The sequence below is a fragment of the Salvelinus fontinalis genome, chromosome 17 (assembly GCF_029448725.1).
Source record: "Salvelinus fontinalis isolate EN_2023a chromosome 17, ASM2944872v1, whole genome shotgun sequence".
NCBI classification, from domain to species: Eukaryota; Metazoa; Chordata; class Actinopteri; order Salmoniformes; family Salmonidae; genus Salvelinus; species Salvelinus fontinalis.
The window spans coordinates 330001-347500 of NC_074681.1; positions in this window are offsets into that span (position 1 = coordinate 330001).

Genomic DNA, 17500 nt, shown 5'->3' on the forward strand with positions numbered 1-17500 from the left:
AAACATCAGCCATGTGGCTGTCTTCTATCGCTGGTTAATAATGCTTGATATGATTAAATCTAGGCCTTGATCTATAATACAGACCAGTGAATAATACATAACCCCTATCCCCTCTTGAAGGAGGGTTACTAGAACATTCGATCAAACAACACTAACATTCTATCTCTACGGTAACAACTGTGGAATTACAGTGCGAAGGCAGAAGGTAGGAACAAATCCCATGTTGCAAATACACGCTCCTCTTTCTTATTCAAACGCAACAAACCATTAGCTCCATAACGCTGCATGCAGAAGAGTCCTGTTTGAGGCTTGGCCTCCACCGTGCTCGGTATAGACACTGATGTGTGAGTTTCTTCTCTCCAACACTCTGTGTGCGTCTCAAATGTCAACCTACAAAAGTAGTGCACTATAAATGGAATAGGGCCCTGGGTCCTGGTCAAATGTAGGGCACTATAATGGGAATAGGGCTCTGGGTCCTGGTCAAAAGTAGTGCACTATAATGGGAATAGGGCCCTGGGTCCTGGTCAAATGTAGGGCACTATAATGGGAATAGTGCCCTGTGGCCTGGTCAAAAGTAGTGCACTTTAAAGGGAAAAGGGTGTAATTTGGGACGCTATCCTCTGGGGAGTCATTATCAACATCCAACACATGTTGGTCTTCGACTATATGCTCTGTTGGGGGTTGTGTTCTCAACAGGAGGAGCATACGGAGGTCTACACACACACACACACACACACACACACACACACACACACACACACACACACACACACACACACACACACACACACACACACACACACACACACACACACACACACACACACACACACACACACGCTCGAATCTGTCTGAGCTCTTAATAAACCAGCAACAATTCCTTGGCATTTCCAACTGTCATGTGATGTAGCTGATGTCTAACACCGCACTGGAAGAACAATGTCTTTATTATCCTTCTGGATAGCTCTCTGTCGGTCTCTTTGTCTCTCTGTCTCTCTCTCTCTGTCTGTCTCTCTGTCTCTCTCTCTCTCTCTCTCTCTCTCTCTCACTCTCTCTCTCTCTCTCTCTCTCTCTCTCTCTCTCTGTCTGTCTCTCTGTCTCTCTCTCTCTCTCTCTCTCTCTCTCTCTCTCTCTGTCTGTCTCTCTGTCTCTCTGTCTCTCTCTCTCTCTCTCTCTCTCTCTCTCTCTCTCTCTTTCTCTCGCTCTCTCTTCTGCTCTCTCTCTCTCTCTCTCTCTCTCTCTCTCTTTCTCTCTTTCTCTCTCTCTCTCTTCTGCTCTCTCTCTCTCTCTCTCTCTCTCTCTCTCTCTCTCTCTCTCTCTCTCTCTCTCTCTCTCTCTCTTTCTCTCGCTCTCCTCTTCTGCTCTCTCTCTCTCTCTCTCTCTCTCTCTCTCTTTCTCTCTTTCTCTCTCTCTCTCTTCTGCTCTCTCTCTCTCTCTCTCTCTCTCTCTCTCTCTCTCTCTCTCTCTCTCTCTCTCTCTCTCTTCTGCTCTCTCTCTCCCTTCCGTTCTCCCTCTCTTCCTCTCTCAACACTCCATCTCTCCATTCTAACTCGCCGCTCTTCACAATCCATTTGTACTGTCTCCTGTCCCCTGTCCCTGGCCCCATTAACACGAAAGATATATTGTTTGGTGTCGACCCCCCCCCCCCCCCACCACCGCCTGTCACTCCTCAACCCAGTCACACTTCAACTGACAAGCACTGACCACGTTTAATAATATAAACTGAACTCTATGAGTGTGAATGCTCATGAAGCAATATGTGACTAGTTTCAGGAAACAAGGCATTATGTGACTCATTTCAGGAAACTAAGCGTATGTCCTAAGTCACGACTTCATAGGAGAGGCATTTGAAAGTTAGTTTTAATTTTTATCAAAATGCGTTTTCTGGCAGATATGCCTTCTGGAACATTTTAACTTTCTTGTGCCTTAATAACAAACTTGTATGCCATCTGTAAATATGAATAAAATTGTTTAATTACAAGCCTAGTTGGTTTGGCCACAGTAAAAGACAGGAACCTTCCCGCTTGTCATGATTGGCTGAGATAATGAATGGGCTGGACATGCCGAGAGATGAGTTTCGGATTGGTCAGCCGTGTAACATCTTCTGTCTATAAAATTAGCTGCTTGTTATGTGTAGATAATCCCTTCTACTGCAGTTTGAAAGATATAGCGTTAGCCATGGAGAACTGCAGATATGTTGCTACTGCTCTCAATAACATTGCTACCCTGAATTTAACAGACGCTATCGACAAAGGACAGTGGGAAAAAGTTGTGATGGACTACTTTCTGGAGGACTCTCTCTGACTCTGAAAATGAATCAGACGATGAGGAAATCCCTGATTTTTAAGGTAAAAACATTTTAATTGAAGAAGACATTGTAACCCTCTGAAGAAACGGCGATCAACAGTGTCGTTGTCACGGAGGAAATCAGGGGAATGTCTGGTACAAGCAGAGTATGATAAGGAGAGGAATACAATTCTGGCGTTTGATTGCAAATGCAGCAGGGAGTCGAAAAGAGAACACCGAAGGCTGTTGTATAAAACACATGTCTACGGATTACATCTTCAAACTGAAGGCAACCATGGCATCCGTGACAGAGAGGGACAAAGATCTGATGATTCTTAAACAAAATGGAAATGACACAGGACGTCTTATTTAATGAAAGGGGTTGCAGTCTGCTGTGAGGCGTTCATCCACGTATACGGGTAAGAGTCTAGCTACACTTTCAGATAGTATACGTTTCTAATTAGGTCAGAAAGTTGTTTTCATTGCAAGTTAAAGCTTACTGTTAGCTAGCTAGCAGACGTTAGGTGGCTAGCTGACAGTAGGGTTAAGTGTATGATCTGTGTAATAATATAATCTCAGAAATCCATTTGCATTGCTAGTTATAGCCTAAATGTTAGCTAGCTAACTAGCTAACATTGAACCTGTTTGGTTAACTTTAGCTAGCTATGACTGTCGGATTGTATTGCTAGTACTCTGTGGATTAGGACTATGGTTCATTGTTTATCTAGCTAGACAAAAGATACCACGTCGCCAGATGATTACATGACCCATCAAGTTAGCCAGGTGTGTCTGACGGTGATCATGCCACCAAAGTCAAGGGCAGGACAGAAACAGCCTCTCCGAATATAGGATTCCCTTGTTCATGCGTGGTTCGGACGGAACGGTTCATCACTGGCAGCGAGTTTCCCAGTCATCAGTCATCTGCAGTACCTCTATGGACATTCACATGATTCTCTCCTAACACACACGCCATACGTTGCTGCTACTATTTATATTCTGCTGCTCAGCCACCTCATATATTACCAGTATCACTGATATTGTTATTGATATTGTTTTTGTACATACTGTATATTATTTTTTTTCTTTCTCTACTGGCATTGACACTATCTATTTTTTGATAATGCTACTATGCAAGTAACCTTTTCTCTGTACTGTTTACACCTTCTGTAGAGACCCATCCACTTGGCAAGATGTGGCTGTACCATAACATTCAAGAGACATTTTCTCAAAAAGTGGGGTTACAAGTATATCAACTTTCAAAGCAGAATTACTTTCCCATTGTTCCTCAAATTCAGTGTATGATATACCATTTTGTAGCTCTGACTCTCTACTTTTGTCTCATGTGAAAAACACAATTAAAAATGTTGCCACATGAGATCAAATCAAGGCAGTCGGTCACATATCATTTGCATAGGGTTGGACTGTTTGAATATTCGCATGAGGCAAAACCACGTTAGTACACAGAGCTAAATAGTTGTAGGTCTCAACCGTGTGAGGATGTTTGAAGCTTTGTTCGTTCTCAGCCGGGTGAGGATGTTTGAAGCTTTGTTCGTTCTCAGCCGGGTGAGGATGTTTGAAGCTTTGTTCGTTCTCAGCCGGGTGAGGATGTTTGAAGCTTTGTTCGTTCTCAGCCGGGTGAGGATGTTTGAAGCTTTGTTCGTTCTCAGCCGGGTGAGGATGTTTGAAGCTTTGTTCGTTCTCAGCCGGGTGAGGATGTTTGAAGCTTTGTTCGTTCTCAGCCGGGTGAGGATGTTTGAAGCTTTGTTCGTTCTCAGCCGGGTGAGGATGTTTGAAGCTTTGTTCATTCTCAGCCGGGTGAGGATGTTTGAAGCTTTGTTCGTTCTCAGCCGGGTGAGGATGTTTGAAGCTTTGTTCGTTCTCAGCCGGGTGAAGTTGAGAATGTTTGTCATTGACTTATTTCACAGGAAGTCCCTTGAGATAAGACATGTCATTTTCTAAAGAGATAATTACATTAAAGAGATAGTTGTACATTACAGCTATCCCCCATGGGGTAGGGATCCTAGTCCTGTCACTCTGTTAATGAATGTGTTTCATTAAAGACCCCTGAGATGGCAGGGAGTTGAATCCCCCGGCAGTTTCTCTGTGATTGACTCTCAGTCCTGAGGGACATAGAGACTCATTGCACACACACGCAAGCAAGCACGCACACACGCACGCACGCACGCACGCACGCACGCACGCACGCACGCACGCACACACACACACACACACACACACACACACACACACACACACACACACACACACACACACGCATGCAGACACACACACACACACACACACACACACACACACACACACACACACACACACACACACACACACACACGCACACACACACACACACACACACGCACGCACACACAATTGATTGTGTTGCCAATGGGAGCTCCTGTCCTTCCTCTCCTGAAGATGAAGATGGAGTACAGCTGTGTTGACATTGATGATGATCAGAGCCCACAGCCGTATAGACAGCTTATGAATGTGTTATTCAATGCGTTACTATGGACAGCTTATGAATGTGTTATTCAATGCGTTACTATGGACAGCTTATGAATGTGTTATTCAATGCGTTACTATGGACAGCTTATGAATGTGTTATTCAATGCGTTACTATGGACAGCTTATGAATGTGTTATTCAATGCGTTACTATGGACAGCTTATGAATGTGTTATTCAATGCGTTACTATGGACAGCTTATGAATGTGTTATTCAATGCGTTACTATGGACAGCTTATGAATGTGTGATTCAATGCGTTACTATGGACAGCTTATGAATGTGTTATTCAATGCGTTACTATGGACAGCTTATGAATGAGTTATTCAATGCGTTACTATGGACAGCTTATGAATGTGTTATTCAATGCGTTACTATGGACAGCTTATGAATGTGTTATTCAATGCGTTACTATGGACAGCTTATGAATGTGTTATTCAATGCGTTACTATGGACAGCTTATGAATGTGTTATTCAATGCGTTACTATAGACAGCTTAAGAATGTGTTATTCAATGCATTTCTATGGGATATACAGTAGTAATACCCACTCCACTGTTTCTATACCCACTCCACTCTTTCTATACCCACTCCACTGTTTCTATACCCACTCCACTGTTTCTATACCCACTCCACTCTTTCTATACCCACTCCACCATTTCTAGACCATATTCACTTTTTCTTTACCAAGTCCAGTTTTTCTACATCGTCTCCATGGTTTCCGTACCCACGGGAGATAGATATGATTAGTTTAACAGAGAGCCGTTATTACTGACAGTAAGACATATTTGATCAGTTTAATCCTGAAGAGTCCATTGACGCAGCGGTGTGTCAATCTAAGTAACATAATAAAGAAATGCCCATAAAAATCCATCACTTTAAACCAGAGAGATCAGTGGAAGGTGGTAGCTGTGTTTATCAAACCACAAGACCTCCTGAAAATCGGTCTTCTCACTTCCGAACAGTCTTCTCACGGAAACGTCTCCAGCGCCCGAACTGTTTTGGCCTGAAAACATACTATCCGTTATGCTCTACGATCCCCACAAGTGTCAGGGGATTCGTCTGAAGGTAACCCATACAAACGAATGGAATTATGGAGGCGGTTATGTGCCTCAATAAACAAGGGGTTAAATATGTGTAACAAAACTTAGATTAATTTGTGAGCTTTGTGACTTACATTTCAAAAACCTCATACCTTATGATTTATTTTTTGACTGTATTTTTTGGCATTTATGAAAGTGTTAGTTAATGCGTTTCTGTGGGATATAGTAAAGGTCAAATTTAATATTTTTTCAAATAATTTTTAAATAAATATTATATTAATAGATGATAACAAAAATAACCCTTGATTTCCCTTCAGAACTGTAGCCAGCCTCGCAGAGAAACAGGCCCCTTTTCAGAACTGTAGCCAGCCTCGCAGAGAAACAGGCCCCTTTTCAGAACTGTAGCCAGCCTCACAGAGATACAGGCCCCTTTTCAGAACTGTAGCCAGCCTCACAGAGAAACAGGCCCCTTTTCAGAACTGTAGCCAGCCTCGCAAAGAAACAGGCCCCTTTTCAGAACTGTAGCCAGCCTCACAGAGAAACAGGCCCCTTTTCAGAACTGTAGCCAGCCTCACAGAGAAACAGGCCCCTTTTCAGAACTGTAGCCAGCCTCACAGAGAAACAGGCCCCTTTTCAGAACTGTAGCCAGCCTCACAGAGAAACAGGCCCCTTTTCAGAACTGTAGCCAGCCTCGCAGAGAAACAGGTCCGTTTTCAGAACTGTAGCCAGCCTCGCACAGAAACAGGCCCCTCTTCAGAACTGTAGCCAGCCTCGCACAGAAACAGGCCCCTCTTCAGAACTGTAGCCAGCCTCGCAGAGAAGCAGCAAACCCAGGCTGCCTAAGTGTGATTCTCAATCAGGGACAACGATTGACAGCTGCCTCTGATTGAGAATCATACCAAGCCGAACACAAAATCCCAACATAGAAAATCACACATAGACAACCCACCCAACTCACGCCCTGACCAAAAAAGGAGGGAGGACTGCGTCCGTGCATTGATTATCGAGGTCTAAATTCAATCACAGTGGGATTTAGTTATCCACTACCTCTCATCGCTACGGCGATGGAATCATTCCACGGAGCGCGTTTTTTCACACAACTGGACCTCAGGAGTGCGTATAATCTGGTGCGTATTCGGGGAGGAGACGAGTGGAAAACAGCGTTTAGTACCACATCAGGCCACTATGAGTACCTCGTCATGCCGTATGGGTTGAAGAATGCTCTAGCCGTCTTCCAATCCTTTGTAGATGAGATTCTCAGGGACTTGCAGGGGCAGGGTGTGGTAGTATATATTGATGACATCTTGATCTATTCTGCCACACGCGCCGCGCATGTCTCCCTGGTGCGCAGGGTGCTTGGGCGACTGCTGGAGCATGACCTATACGTCAAGGCTGAGAAATGTGTGTTCTCCAAACCAGCCGTTTCCTTCCTGGGTTATCGCATTTCCACCTCGGGGGTGGTGATGGAGTGTGACCGCGTTAACGCCGTGCGTAATTGGCCGACTCCGACCACGGTAAAGGAGGTGCAGCGGTTTTTGGGGTTTGCCAATTACTACCGGAGGTTTATCCGGGGTTTTGGCCAAGTGGCGACGTCCATTACCTCACTGCTGAAGGGGGACCGGTGCGTCTACGGTGGTCGGCCGAGGCAGATGGAGCCTTCAACCAGTTGAAGGCAAGGTTTACTGAGGCTCCTGTGTTGGCGCATCCGGACCCTTCGTTAGCATTCATAGTGGAGGTGGATGCGTCCGAGGCTGGTGTTGGAGCCGTGCTATCACAGCACTCGGGCACGCCACCGAAGCTCCGTCCCTGTGCTTTCTTTTCTAAGAAGCTGGGTCCGGCGGAGCGTAACTATGATGTGGGGGACAGGGAGCTACTAGCTATGGTAAAAGCCCTGAAGGTGTGGAGACACTGGCTTGAGGGGGCTAAATACCCTTTCCTCATCTGGACTGACCACCGCAATCTGGAGTATACCCGAGAGGCGAAGAGACTGAATCCGCATCAAGCTAGGTGGGCCATGTTCTTTACTCGTTTTAGATTTACGATCTCTTACCGACCAGGTTCCCTCAACACTAAGGCCGACGCGCTGTCTCGTCTCTATGACACGGATGACCGGCCCATCGATCCGACTCCCATCCTTCCAGCCTCTTGTCTGGTGGCTACGGTGGTATGGGAGATGGACATCGAGCGGGCGTTGAGGGTAGAACCTGTGCCGTCCCAGTGTCCGACTGGCCTTAGGTACGTACCGCTTGGTGTTCGTGATCGATTAATTCGGTGGGCTCATACACTACCTTCTTCGGGTCATCCGGGGATTGAGAGGACAGTGCGTGGTCTTAGGGGGAAATACTGGTGGCCCACCTTGGCTAAGGACGTGAGACTCTATGTCTCCTCCTGCTCGGTATGCGCACAGAGTAAGGCTCCTAGGCACCTGCCGAGAGGGAAGTTACAACCCCTCCCGGTTCCACAACGGCCATGGTCTCATCCCTCGGTAGATTTCCTGACTGATCTTCCCCCGTCTCAGGGGAACACTACCGTTCTGGTTGTTGTGGATCGGTGTTCTAAGTCCTGTCGTCTCCTTCCATTGCCTGGTCTCCCTACGGCCCTACAGACTGCGGAGGCTCTATTTACCCACGTCTTCCGGCACTACGGGGTGCTGGAGGACATCGTATCTGATCGAGGTCCCCAGTTCACGTCCCGGGTGTGGGGGGCGTTTATGGAGCGTCTGGGGGTCTCGGTCAGCCTTACCTCTGGCTATCACCCCGAAAGTAATGGGCAGGTGGAAAGAGTGAACCAGGAAGTGGGTAGGTTTCTGAGGTCGTATTGCCAGGACCGGCCAGGAGAATGGGCGAGGTACGTCCCGTGGGCAGAGTTGGCCCAGAACTCACTCCGCCACTCCTCAACTAACATGTCACCATTTGAATGCGTACTGGGGTACCAGCCGGTCCTGGCTCCATGGCATCAGAGCCAGACCGAAGCTCCTGCGGTGGAGGAGTGGATACAGCGCTCTAGAGAGACCTGGCGGGCAGTCCAGGACTCTCTCAGGCAGGCCAGTGAACGGCAGAAGAAGAGCGCTGACCGCCACCAAAGTGAGGCCCCTGTGTTCACACCAGGGGACAGGGTCTGGCTCTCGACCCGAAACCTGCCCCTCCGCTTGCCCTGCCGGAAGCTGGGGCCGCAGTGTGTAGGGCCATTGAAAGTCCTGAGGAGGATAAACGTGGTGTGTTATAGATTGCAACTCCCTTCTTACTATCGTATTAACCCCTCGTTTCATGTGTCTCTCCTCAGGCCGGTGGTAGCTGGTCCCCTTCAGGAAGGTGAGGTACCGGAGGTCCCTCCGCCCCCTCTGGATATCGAGGGGTCCCCGGCGTACACAGTACGAGCTATTCTGGACTCGAGACGCCGGGTGAGGGGCCTGCAGTACCTCGTTGACTGGGAGGGGTACGGTCCGGAGGAGAGGTGCTGGGTACCGGGGAGAGACATTTTAGATGCTTCCCTCTTGGTTGATTTCCACCATCGCCACCCGGATTGTCCTGCGCCTCGCCCTCCGGGTCGTCCTCGAGGCCGGGGTCGGCGCGCTGCGGGAGCCGCGCGTCAGAGGGGGGGTACTGTCACGAATCCCGCCAAATATGGTGCCTCTTCCTGTTCGGGCGGCGCTCGGCGGTCGTCGTCACCGGCCTACTAGCTGCCATCGATTCTTTTCTTTTTGTTTCTGTTAGTTTGGGCTGATTGGGTGCACCTGTTTTGAGTTTAGTTTTGTGGGTAGGCTATTTAAGGGCATTAACTTCTACTGCCTCAGAAACCCGGATCCGGGAGCACCCCCCACCCCCCACACACTGTTTAGCATAGCTAGCATAGCTTCACAAGTAGATAGTAGCATCTAAATATCATTAAATCACAAGTCCAAGACACCAGATGAAAGATACAGATCTTGTGAATAAAGCCACCATTTCCGATTTTTAAAATGTTTTACAGGGAAGACACAATATGTAAAGATGTACATCTATTACCTAAAAACACATTAGCATAATCCACCATCTTTTATTTGTCCACCAACACCAGTAGCCATCACCAATTCGGCTAAACTAAGATATTTATAGCCCCTAACCAACAAAAAAACTCATTAGATGACAGTCTGATAACATATTTATGGTATGGGATAGGTTTTGTTAGAAAAAAGTGCATATTTCAGGTAGCTGCCATAGGTTACAATTGCACCCACCGTCACAAATGGACTAGAATAATTACAATGAGCAACGTGTTTACCTAACTACTAATCATCAAACATTTCGTAAAAATACACAGCATACACGAATCGAAAGACACAGATCCTGTGAATACAGACAATATTTCAGATTTTCTAAGTGTCTTACAGCGAAAACACAATAAATCGTTATATTAGCGTAGCACATAGCACATAGCAGCCCAGCATTGATTCTAGCCAAAGTGAGCGATAAAAGTCAACATCGCCAAAAGATATTAATTTTTTCACTAACCTTCTCAGAATTCTTCCGATGACACTCCTGTAACATCATTTTACAATATACATATACAGTTTGTTCGAAAAGGTGCATATTTAGCCATACAAAACCGTGGTTACACAATGAAAATAGTAGCAAAACAAGCCTGAAAATGTCGGTCGCCATCTTTCAGAGTGATCTGGTTTAATTAATAGCTAATCATATACTTGACTAAAAAATACAGGGTTTACAGGAATCGAAAGACAAATTAGTTCTTAATGCAACCGCTGATTTACATTTTTAAAATTATCCTTACTTTTCAATACAGGGTTCGCCAAGTGAAGCTATACGAAACAAAATGGCGAAATGTGCGTTTAAAATATTTCGACAGAAACACGATTTATCATATTAAATATTGCTTACTTTGAGGTGTTCTTCCATCAGATTCTTGGGCAATGTATCCTTTCTATGTTATAAACGTCTTTTGGTCGATAGATGTCCTCTGTCCTTCGAAATGTCCACCACCAACGACCGACACCCCAAAACGTGTCCAAAGTTTCAGAGTGCACAACAAATAAATTCCTCTAAAATCGCACTAAACGGATATAAATTGCTATAAAACGGTTCAAATTAACTACATTTTGATGTTTTTAACACCTAAAACGAGTGAAAACATGACCGGAGAAATATTGCTGGTTAGAAAACGATTTGGAACGAGGCAGGTCCGATGCCCTTCACGCTTCAGGCGCACGACGAGAAAGGGCGGTCTCTATACATTTTGGTCTTTTATACTGGCTGTGAATATCCCATCGATTCCATTGAAAGCGTGATGACGTACAGACACCCAGAGGAAGACGTAGGCAGTGTCGGTTTCTTCATAGCATTCACTGTCGCCTTAAAAACAGACCCCAGATCAGAGGTAAAAAAAATTGAAATCTGAACCCTGTCATGAAAAGTGCTGTAGAAATTGTTCTGTACAACTCAGAGACAAAATTTCAACTTCTATAGAAACTAGAAGGTGTTTTCTATCCAATAATAACAATAATATGCATATTGTACGATCAAGAATTTAGCACGAGGCAGTTTAATTTGGAGACACAAATATGCTAATGCGGAACAGCACCCCCTATAGTTCCAAGAGGTTAAGCCCGCTGGCTTTTGTGCGGGCTTGTTTCTCTGTTATTTGGTGTTGGATTGGTATGTGGATTTATTTATTTTTCTGAACAGTTTTGTCCAGTGTTTTTGGACTCGTCTTTTCATGCGCCCGTGTGTTTAGGGCATGATCGTTTTTCCCTGTCAACTGGAAAATAAATCTACTTTTTTGAAACCCTGCTCTCTGCGCTTGACTCCTCCACCCAGTACTCCTAGCAGCTCTGACACACAGTGAAATATATGTTCCTTTTCTTTTCTCTTTTTTTAAAGAGAAATACCATGGTGGCCACAGTGCAATTTAGAAGCAGCCCAAAAAAAACACAACCCGCGACCAATTCATTTTCACCCGCGACGTCGTTTTCAAGTAGCCCAATTTGTGAGGAAAACCACGGACATGGCAACACTGGTGATGTGCCAGAAACCTTACAGGATTATGAGGAGACTACAACTTCTCTGGATTGTTTAACACCCCTGATTTATGATTACATTTTCACGGATTATTTAACACCCCTGACTTATGATGACATGGTCGAACTTACTATGCATCACAGGAGGTTGGTGGCACCTTAATTGGGGAGGACGGCTCGTGGTAATGGCCGGAGCGGAATAGGTGGAATGGTAATCAAAGACATGGTTTGCATTCCATTTACTCCATTCCAGCCATTATTATGAGGCATCCTCCCCTCAGCAGTCTCCACTGCTATGCACTCCAAGCCTACCGCCTGCCAACTTGTCCCGATACCCAAATCAAATCAAATGTTATTTGTCACATGCGCCAAATACAACAGGTGTAGACCTTAAAGTGAAATGCTTACATACAAGCACTTAATCCAACAAATACCTAAAAAAATAAGAAAATTTGAAAAAAAAGTAACAAATAATTAAGGAGCAGCAGTAAAATAACAATATCGAGGCTATATACAGGGGGGAACCGGTACAGAGTCAATGTGCGGGGACACTGGTTAGTCGAGGTAATTGAGGTTAGTATGTACATGTAGATAGAGTTATTAACCTTTCACGAGTATCTACCCCGGGTCCGGGAGCACCCCCCACCCCCCCCCCACACTGAGTAGCATAGCCTAGCATAGCGTCACAATTAAATAGTAGCATCTAAATATCATTAAATCACAAGTCCAAGACACCTAATGAAAGATACAGATCTTGTGAATAAAGCCACCATTTCAGATTTTTAAAATGTTTTACAGGGAAGACAAAATATGTAAATCTATTAGCTAACCACGTTAGCAAAAGACACCACTTTTCTAACTCCATCAGTTTCTTACTCCATCAGGTGCTATCACCAATTCGGCTAAACTAAGATATTGATAGCCACTAACCAAGAAAAACCTCATCAGACGACAGTCTGATAACATATTTATGGTATAGGATAGGTTTTGTTAGAAAAATGTGCATATTTCAGGTAGATATCATAGTTTACAATTGCACCCACCGTCACAAATGGACTAGAATAAATACATAGAGCAACGTGTTTACCTAATTACTAATCGTCAAACATTTCTTAAAAATACACAGCATACACTAATCGAAAGACACAGATCCTGTGAATACAGACAATATTTCAGATTTTCTAAGTGTCTTACAGCGAAACACAATAAATCGTTATATTAGCATACCACATATGCAAACGTTACCAGAGCATTGATTCTAGCCAAAGAGAGCGATAACGTAAACATCGCCAAAATATATTAATTTTTTCACTAACCTTCTCAGAATTCTTCAGATGACACTCCTGTAACATCACATTACAACATACATATACAGTTTGTTCGAAAATGTGCATATTTAGCCACCAAAATCATGGTTAGACAATGACAAAAGTTGCCCAGCTGGTCAGACAATGTCGTGCGCCATATTAGACAGTGATCTAGTCGTATACATAAATACTCATAAACGTGACTAAAAAATATAGGGTGGACAGCGATTGATAGACAATTTAATTCTTAATACAATCGCTGATTTACATTTTTTAAATTATCCTTACTTTTCAATACAGTTTGCGCCAAGCGAAGCTACGTCAAACAAAATGGCGTCATAAGCGATTAACATTTCTCGACAGAAACACGATTTATCATAATAAATTGTTCCTACTTTGAGCTGTTCTTCCATCAGAATCTTGGGCAAAGAATCCTTTCTTGGGTCTAATCGTCTTTTGGTCGAAAGCTGTCCTCTTGCCATGTGGAAATGCCAACTGCGTTCGGCATGAACTGGAAACCTGCCCAGCTCTTCAAAAAGTCTCAGAAATAAATGTCCCAAAATCGCACTAAACGGATATAAATTGCTATAAAACGGTTTAAATTAACTACCTTATGATGTTTTTAACTCCTATAACGAGTAGAAACATGACCGGAGAAATATAACAGGCTACACTAATGCTTGGAAAAAGAGCAGGTCGGTGTCCACCGCGCGCCCGACGCATCTGGAAAAGAGTTCCTACCTACACGTGTTTTTGTTTTATAGGGGCTGTGATTGCGCAATCGATACCATTCAAATCGTCATCACGTAAAGGCATCCAGGGGAAGACGTAAGCAGTGTCCGTATCCTGATAGCGTTCACAGTGGCCTTTAAACTGACTCCAGATCAGGGACCAAAATGTGTGAAATCTGACTCCATGTCAGGGAAATTGCTGTAGAATGAGTTCTGTTCCACTCAGAGACAAAATTCCAACGCCTATAGAAACTAGAGAGTGTTTTCTATCCAATAATAGTAATAATATGCATATTGTACGAGCAAGAATTTAGTAGGAAGCCGTTTAATCTGTAATGCAATTATGCTAATGAGAAAACAGCACCCCCTGTAGTCGCAATAAGTTTTAAAGTCACTAGCTGGTCAAAGAACTCATCCTAGTAACAGGCCAACCAATTCTTAACATTTTAAACACATGTCTCCAACCAGGGATAGTTCCTGAATCTCTTCAATTGGCTGTAATTAGAAAAAACTAAAAAACAATAATAATCCAGATTAACTAAAATAAACTATGGACTCAAACCTCCGCTTCCTTTCAAAGATAAAATAGAAAGTGATAGAACAGCAGCTGATTGTTCACACAGGTTTCTTTCAAACCTGCCAGTCTTGGTTTAAGACCATTTCACAGCACTGAGACTGCACTTGTCAAGGTAATAAATGACCTACTGCTGTGCTCTGACCGTAGTCATGTCCCTATTTTGTTCTTTTAGAATTAAGTGCTGCCTTCTATATGGTTGATCATGCTAGTCTCACTAAGAGGCTAGAAGACTTTGGATCATTGGATCTACGACACGTTGTCACGACTTCTGCCGAAGTCGTTGCCTCTCCTTGTCCGGGCGGTGTTCGGCGGTCGACTTCACCGGTCTTCTAGCCATCATCGATCCATTTTTCATTTTCCATTGGTTTTGTCTTGTCTTCCCACACACCTGTTGTCAATCCCATTCATTACCTGTTGTGTATTTAACCCTCTGTTTCCCTTCATGTGTTTGTCAGAGATTGTTTTATGTCAAGTGTTGTTTTATTAGTGTATAGGTGTGCGACGGGTCCTTGTACCCATTTTATTTGATATATGTATATTACTCTCCTGCTGACTTCATTTTTTATGGTCAGAGATTCTGTCAACGTAGTGTGTATAGGTGGCAGGGAAGTCAGACGCAGGAGAGTAATATACATATATCAAATTAAATGGGTACAAGGACCCGTCGCACACCTATACACTAATAAAACAACACTTGACATAAAACAATCTCTGACAAACACATGAAGGGAAACAGAGGGTTAAATACACAACAGGTAATGAATGGGATTGACAACAGGTGTGTGGGAAGACAAGACAAAACCAATGGAAAATGAAAAATGGATCGATGATGGCTAGAAGACCGGTGAAGTCGACCGCCAAACACCGCCCGGACAAGGAGAGGCAACGACTTCGGCAGAAGTCTTGACACACGTGTTAAACTCATTCCATGGAGGGCCGAGTGTCTGCGGGTTTTCGCACCACCCTTGTACTTGATTGATGAATTAAAGTTACTAATTAGTAATTTATTTTCCTTGTACATGCTACCCATTGGTAATGTCATCCGTAAGCACAACATGCACTTTCAACGCTACACTGATGATACACAATTGTATTTATCTTTTAAACCAGACAACGCTTTACAGTCAGCCCGCTTAGAGACTTGCATCATAACCAACATCTTGCTTTCAAACTCCGATAATACAGAGATGATGCTACAAGAAACTTACAAAACAAAGTGTCAGACCTTACTCTCAACATTGATGGTTGCATCATTACACCAAAACCATGGTGTTACCTTTGACCCTAAGATAACTTTTGACAACCACATAAAAATAACATTCACAAAGAGCATACGTCAAATCTCAGGAACATTTCCAGAATTAGACACTTCATCTCTAAGCCAGATGCCGAGAAACTGGTCCATGCATTTGTTTCATCTAGGCAAGACATTTTTAAAATGCCCTTCTCTCCAGCTGCTCAGACTCTACTATTAGAAGCCTACAACTTGTACAGAACACTGCAGCTGGGATTTTAACCAACACTAGAATGTATGAAAACATCACTCCAGCTTTATCTCCACTCCACTCTTTCTATATCCACTCCACTCTTTCTATACCCACTCCACTGTTTCTATACCCACTCCACTCTTTCTATACCCACTCCACTGTTTCTATACCCACTCCACTCTTTCTATACCCACTCCACTGTTTGTATATCCACTCCACTCTTTCTATACCCACTCCAATCTTTCTATACCCACTCCACTGTATCTATACCCACTCCACTGTTTCTATACCCACTCCACTCTTTCTATACCCACTCCACTGTATCTATACCCACTCCACTGTTTCTATACCCACTCCCCTCTTTCTATACCCACTCCACTGTATCTATACCCACTCCACTGTTTCTATACCCACTCCCCTCTTTCTACAATGCAGATTACATGATTATAATGCAGATTACATGATTATATGCAGATGACCTGATTACAATGCAGATTACATGATTACAATGCAGATTACATGATTATAACGCAGATTACATGATTACAATGCAGATTACATGATTACAATGCAGATTACATGATTACAATGCAGATTACATGATTACAATGCAGATTACATGATTACAATGCAGATTACATGATTACAATGCAGATTACATGATTACAATGTTCTTTAGAAGGAGTACATTTCCTTGCTGGCTCTCATGGTACATACAATTTAATGGTGTTTACGATTTTATAGTTTTTTTTTTTTTTAAAGATGATTCATTTGTGAAAGTTTGAAGCAGTGTGTGGAAGTATTATGAAACCAGTCATGGCAGTTGTGTAACAAGACGCAACAGGAGGAAATGTCTCCAGTGTTCCACCAAGAACATGATCACCGGCTGAACCAGAAGAACTAACACCCTGACCTTAGAGATCTTTTTTATGTCTCTATTTTGGCTTGGTCAGGGCGTGAGTCGGGGTGGGCATTCTATGTTTTGTGTTCTATGTTTTCTATTTCTGTGTGTTTTGGCCGGGTGTGGTTCTCAATCAGAGGCAGCTGTCTATCGTTGTCTCTGATTGAGAACCATACTTAGGCAGCCTTTTTCCCCACCTGTGTTTTGTGGGTAGTTGTTTTCTGTTTTTTGTGTCTGCACCAGACAGAACTTTTTCGGTCGTTCTCTTTGTCGTTTTTGTTATTCAGTTGTTCAGTTGTTCATTATTAATTAATAAATCATGAACACTTACCACGCTGCGCTTTGGTCACCTTCTTCAACAGACGACCGTTACAAGAACGAACGCCTAAGAATTAGCTCAGAGAGTCTTTAGGTCTCTCCTTTCCACTCTCATCTCCTCTCCTCTGTCTGAGAGACACTTTGATAAATGATACACTAGACACTGTCTTCTACTCTGTAAGGAAACCAGATGGGACCGGTCGGCCGGGCCAGATAATAGCCTACACGAATAACGCTGAAATCTTTTCCCGTTTTCCGTTCCTTCTCTCTCTCTCTCTCTCTCTCAGTCCCATTTAATATGCATTATTCAGTCTCTCTT